This window comes from Melozone crissalis, unplaced genomic scaffold, assembly GCF_028551555.1.
Source record: "Melozone crissalis strain CALT ecotype California unplaced genomic scaffold, PUWL_Pcris_2 ptg000073l_1, whole genome shotgun sequence".
In the NCBI taxonomy this organism is placed as follows: domain Eukaryota; kingdom Metazoa; phylum Chordata; class Aves; order Passeriformes; family Passerellidae; genus Melozone; species Melozone crissalis.
Window position 1 is genome coordinate 10757501 of NW_026535850.1, and position 6345 is coordinate 10763845.

The 6345-nt window shown below is 57.9% G+C and overlaps 2 pseudogenes; both read right to left on the reverse strand.

Moving 5' to 3' along the window:
* The window catches only part of LOC128946084 (28S ribosomal RNA), an 8058-nt pseudogene extending 3107 nt beyond the window's left edge, over positions 1-4951 (reverse strand).
* An 886-nt stretch (positions 4952-5837) lies between these two features.
* LOC128946089 (5.8S ribosomal RNA) lies at positions 5838-5990 on the reverse strand (annotated as a pseudogene).
* Positions 5991-6345: the final 355 nt, after the last annotated feature.

The following is a 6345-nucleotide window of genomic DNA, read 5'->3' on the forward strand; positions in this document are numbered from 1 at the left end:
TCTGGAACAGTACCGGTGATAAGCCAGAGGTTGAAGATCTCAGTCAACTGGGAAAACTTTGGGCCTTTTGCAATAATCTGACCCAAAGTGATCCCATCTGGCCCGGGAGCGGAGGTTTTACACATCTCTCTCATGTTCTTATCAATCTCTTTTTTAGTAATTAGGGCCTCGAATGTGGTGTTAGCCGCCTCCTTATATGGAGGGAAATTCAGTAGGCCACCAAATATACCAGATGTATCCCACCTTCTTTTAAAGTGATCGTGGAGAACACTTGATGGTAACTGGCACTGAGAGGCTTCCGTGCTGTCCAGGATGACGCACGAGGCGCCTTCTATGTAACTCGTACAGCAGTTGGAACCTCAAGAATTATCCCCTCTTAATAGCTCTTTTGCGCATCCAATTTGATGGAGTTTTGGATGCTTTTTGGCCACGGGAGGCCTGTGTCTTTTGACCCTTGATAGATTTAGTTTGGCTAGGCACACCCAGAATACCAAGAAACTCCTTATAAACATCCTTCACCACCCGACCTGGATCTTGCCCATCAAGAACTTTCTTGAAGGCTTCCCGATACATGGTCAATTTGCCAAACGATAATCCCGCGTTGATGACTTTCTGGAATTGGAGCTTTAACTGTCCCTCCTTGGGCAACTTAGCAGACCCGGCAGGATGTTCAATTCCAGTGGCACCTACTAGTCCTTCATGACCGTTCACGGAGGGACACCTTTTATCACTAATCTGTTTTGCCATTTTAGTTGGAATATGCTCCGCTATAAGTTGGTTGATATTCCGCTTACTGGCAAACTCGTCCACCAATTGTACCAGAAGAGCCTCTTTCTTCCTCCCCAGTCCATACCCGTTTGTGGGCCCCTCAGGCCGATGACTCTTTGGGATGAGAAGCAGCAATCCGCTCCACATTTCGCACAAGAGGATGTCTTATTCTCTTGTGCAGACCCAGGCCAATCTTAGTAGTGAACCCACATTGGCACACCTCACAGACCCATTCCCCAGTGGGAGCCACACACACCACCCCCTTGCAGCGCAGGATGTGACAGGAGATACTGTGGTATTTTAGATTTTGTTTACCACATTTTGAACACCTGAAAATGATCTTTCTCTGCCCGTGTGCCCTTTTGAGATGGTCAATCAGCCTCAACATCCTAGTAAACCAGGTCTCACAACAAGGACAAGATGGTTGTTTGTCAGGCATGGACACGACAGGTGTTCTTGGCGTTGTACCATCACCTTCAGACCCGTGAGGAGCCTTGGGTGTTTTGGGCTCTTTACTACCTCCCATCGCGCTCTCAGCCTCAGGTGTTTTGGGCTCTTCGGTACCTCCCACCGCAGTCTCAGCCTCATCCTGGGCCATCCCCATAGGGGAGATCTCATAGGGCTCAGGGAGTTGCCTCAAACCCTACCAAACATCCACATGATGTACACCATCTTCTTTAACAATTTTGGAGTTAAAAAACTCCAAACTTGCAAGATCGAATCCCTCTTCCCTGGGCACAGAGGGCATAGATGGTAATTTGGCATCAATGACCCTTAGATCTAATGGGTCAGTCTGAGTGGTAGTCGAGATATAACGCAAAGCCATTTTGTCAGTCCGGTAAGCAATAAAGTGACAAGTCCAAGTGAGGGTAGAAGCATATAGTAGCTGACCCTCTCTCAAACTACCAACTGTGTCAACAACAGCCCGTGGACAAGGCTCTGTGCAACAGTGAACTAACTGTGCCAACCTTTTTGTTTCAGCGATTCGTGAAACTATTGTTGGGTGGTGAGTCCAACAATAGGGAGGGCTGATATGCGCCCTCTCCCACACTGGGGCAGAAGTCGACTCAGTTACCACGAGGGTATCCGGCAGGACCACGAGGAGGTGCGACTTCCGCGGCTATGCCCAGTTAGTAAATATAGTTACTCCCGCCGTTTACCCGCGCTTCATTGAATTTCTTCACTTTGACATTCAGAGCACTGGGCAGAAATCACATCGCGTCAACACCCGCCTCGGGCCTTCACAATGCTTTGTTTTAATTAAGCAGTCGGATTCCCCTGGTCCGCACCAGTTCAAAGCCGGCTGCTAGGCACTGACTGAGGCGGGGCGCTGGCCCAGGGACCCTTCCCCGGGGACCCTCCCCCGCACAAACTGCTCAGCCGACGCCGACTGCGGCTGCGCGCACGCTGGCCGCACACCACGGGAACCCCATTGGTGGGAACCGCTGGGGCGGTGGTGCGCAACGATGACGGCTGCCACTGGGGCACCAGCCACGGCAAGGTGGAGGGCGGGCGGAGCGGGGGGCGGGCGGCGCCCGCCACAGCCGGGGCGATCCACAGGAAGGACCCGGTGTGTGTCCAGAGTCGCCACCGTGCACGTGCATGCCCCAGCGCCCGGGCGGGCCACGCAGAGCGCACTCACCCGCGCGCGGCACCTCATCCAGCTGCGGCACGCGCCCAGCCCCGCTTCGCGCCCCAGTCCGACCAACCCAGCCCTTAGAGCCAATCCTTATCCCAAAGTTACGGATCCGGCTCGCCGACTTCCCTTACCTACATTGTTCCAACATGCCAGAGGCTGTTCACCTTGGAGACCGGCTGCGGATATGGGTACGACCCGGCACGAGACTTACACCCTCTCCCCTGGATTTTCACGGGCCAGCGAGAGCTCACCCGATGCCGCCGGAACCGTGACGCTTTCCAAGGTGAGGGCCCCTCTCTCGGGACGAATCCATTCCAAGGCGCCCGGCCCTTCACAAAGAAAAGAGAACTCTCCCCGAGGCTCCCACCAGCTTCTCTGGGATCAGTTGCGTCACCGCACTGGGTGCCTCATGGCGCCCATCTCCGCCACTCTGGATTCGGGGATCTGAACTCGACTCCCTTTCGATCGGCTGAGGGCAACAAAGGCCATCGCCCGCCCTTTCGGAATGGCGCTCACCTATCGCTTAGGACCGACTGACCCATGTTCAACTGCTGTTCACATGGAACCCTGCTCCACTTCGGCCTTCAAAGCTCTCATTTGAATATTTGCTACTACCACTAAGATCTGCACCTGTAGCAGCTCCACCTGGGCCCGCGCCCCTGGCTTCGAGGCGCACCGCAGCAGCCCTCCTACTCGTCGCGGCCTAGCCCCCGCGGGCCTCGCACTGCCAGCGACAGCCGCGTACGGGCCCAACGCTCCAGCGCCATCCATTTTCAGGGCTAGTTGATTCAGCAGGTGAGTTGTTACACACTTCTTAGCGGATTCCGACTTCCGTGGCCACCATCCTGCTGTCTAGATCAACCAACACCTTTTCTGCGCTCTGATGAGCGTTGGCATCAGGCGCCTTAACCCGGCGTTCGGTTCATCCCGCAGCGCCAGTTCTGCTTACCAAAAGTGGCCCACTGAGCACTTGCATTCCACGGCGCGGCTCCACGCCAGCGAACTGGCTCCCTTACCCATTGAAGGTTTGAGAATAGGCTGAGATCGTTTCAGCCCCAAGACCTCTAATCATAAGCTTTACTGGGTAAAACTGCCCATTGCCGAGTGCCAGCTATCGTGAGGGAAACTTCGGAGGGAACCAGCTACTAGATGGCTTGATTAGTCTTTTGCCCCTAGACGCGGGTCGGACGACCGATTTGCATGTCAGGACTGCTACAGACCTCAACCAGAGTTTCCTCTGGCTTTGCCCTGCCCAGGCATAGTTCACCATCTTTCGGGTCCTAGCACGGACGCTCACGCTCCACCTCCCTGGCCCCACGAGGGGGCGGCGGGCGAGACGGTCCGGTGGTGCACCCGGGGCTGCCAGGCGCGACACGCGCCCCGGGATCCCACCTCAGTCGGCGCGGGCCAGCCCTCACCTTCATTGCGCTGCGGGCTTTCGACAATGGTCCCTGACTCGCGCACGTGCTAGACTCCTTGGTCCGTGTTTCAAGATGGGTCAAGTGGGTAGCCGACATCGCTGCGGACCCCAGGCACTCCAGCGCGGCCCGTGAGCCTGGCCCGGCAGCGCCGCGCGGTCAGGGCGCACTGAGGACAGTCCACCCCAGTTGACAGCAGCGCTGGAGACTGGCAGGCCCAGCCCCCACACCTCTGCGCGAAACACCGTGCTGCGAGGATGCCACTCCCCCCCCCCCCCATGAGAGGCGGGGAAATGATGCCCCCCACCACGGCGCCGCTGATGTAGGGGGAGGAGGGCGCAGCGGCAGTCCTTTCCCTCGGCCCCGAGATTCGGCGAGACCTGCTGCCTGAGGGCTGTACCACTCGCCGCTGCTTGCGCAGCACTGGACCACCTGCCCGTCGGACCACCTGCCCGTCGGAGGCCTTCCCAGTCGACCTGGAGCCGGTCGTGGCGCACCGTCGCAGAGGAAATGTGCCCGGACAGCGCCAGCTGCCGGCTGGGTGGCAGTCCCCACACCGGCCTGCACCCCCCAGCCTGCCTCCGCGGGCGGGGTTCGCCCAGGGGACGGAAGGGAGGCGAGGTTCCGCTGAACCCGTGCCGACCACAACTCGCCGGGTTGAATCCTCCGGGCGGACTGTGCGGGCCTCACCCGTTTACCTCTTAACGGTTTCACGCCCTCTTGAACTCTCTCTTCAAAGTTCTTTTCAACTTTCCCTTACGGTACTTGTTGGCTATTGGTCTCGTGCCAGTATTTAGCCTTAGATGGAGTTTACCACCCGCTTTGGGCTGCACTCCAAAGCAACCCGACTCCGAGAAGTCCCGGGCCCAGCATGCCGGGGGCCACTACCGGCCTCACACCGTCCACGGACTGCGGCCTCGATCACAAGGACTTGGGTCCCCCGCGAGCACCGCCAAGGATTGGGACTTCTGTACGCCACATGTCCCGCACCCCACTGCAGGGCAGGGATTCGGCGCTGGGCTTTTCCCGCTTCGCTCACCATTACTGAGAGAATCCTCGTTAGTTTCTTTTCCTTGGCTGACTAATATGCTAAATTCAGCGGGTTGCCACATCTGATCTGAGGTCGCAAGGCCAAAGATTGGCCGCACCTCCTGGCCCATGCAGCTCCCAAAGAAGCGGCATGCCAACAGGCCAACAGCCAGCCAGCTTCTCCCACCTACTACCCTCACCTTCCTCCCCACTGGCACCCGCGCGCCAGGGGAAAACAAAGCCAGAGGGAGAGAAGCGGAGACAGAGTGCCCCATCCCGGAGATGAGAACCGAAAAGGGAGTGTGGCAGAGACAGCCCTGATGGGGGACCAGGCGGCACGTGATGGCCTTGGTGGAAAGAGAGAGAAAAGCCATGGTGCTATTTGCGCCCCGAGACCACAACAGAAGAGGAGGAGGGCAGGCGAAGGGAGGAGGGGGTCGGAACATCTGTCCCCAGCGCTCTCGCTTCATGCGCACGCGCAGTGGCACAGTACCCCCGCAGTACCCACCTGCAGACAGCCATCCACGTGGGGGGGAGGCTGGGGGCGAGGCCTGCGCCTTATCTCCCTCTTGCCCTCTCCCTTCTCTCGGCCCACGGTGGTGCTTTCAACGCTGTCTCTTACTCTCCTCAGCTGCCACCACCACCGTACCGCGGTACGGGCCCTGCAAGGACAAACTCTGCCCCAGTGGCTCACTCCGGGAGTGGGGAACTACGGAGCAGTCCCTGAGTCTGCATAGAGGGGGATGAAAGCCCTGCGCGGCAACAATGACGATGACGGCCATGACGATGATGATGCCTGCTGGGTCACAGGGAAAAAATTGAGGCCGCCGAGGGAAACGCATCCCTTGCCAAACCCCTGACCGCCTTCCCTCAGGGCACCGGTGAGCCACCATCACCACCGCCGCTGACCACAGTCAACTTGCCTGTGAGGCAACCCCAGCTGAACCACCGTGGTGGCCGCTGGACAGCGACTGATCGTCAAGCAACACTCAGACGGGCGTAGCCCTGGGAGGAACATGGGGCCGCAAGTGTGTTTAAAGTGTGGATGACCAATGTGTCCTGCAATTTACATTAATTCTTGCAGCTAGCTGCATTCTTCATTAACGCACGAGCCGAGTGATCCACCACTGAGAGTTGTCTGCCTTTCGGCACCAATCCCGCACCCGTGGAGGGGCTGGGACCGCTCACATGGGGCGCCTCCTTCTCTTGTCCTGAGGACGTGCAGGCGCGTGCCTGGCTTTGACCGTCTGTACTTGATAGTCAGGAGTGCAGACATAGGAGATCCAGCCACACTGAACTGGAATTCTTCCTCAAACCTCCCCACTATGGTGGCACTGAAGGAGATCTGAGCAGTCTGGGTCCCGCCTGGTGCAATGATGCCCTCCTCAGGCGCAAACTTGAAGCAGAAGCCCACGTTTGCAGTTAAAGGGCTATAGGCGAAGGGAGCATCAATAGCTCCTAGGTTTATCAGTTCCACCTGCAGCTGCAAGA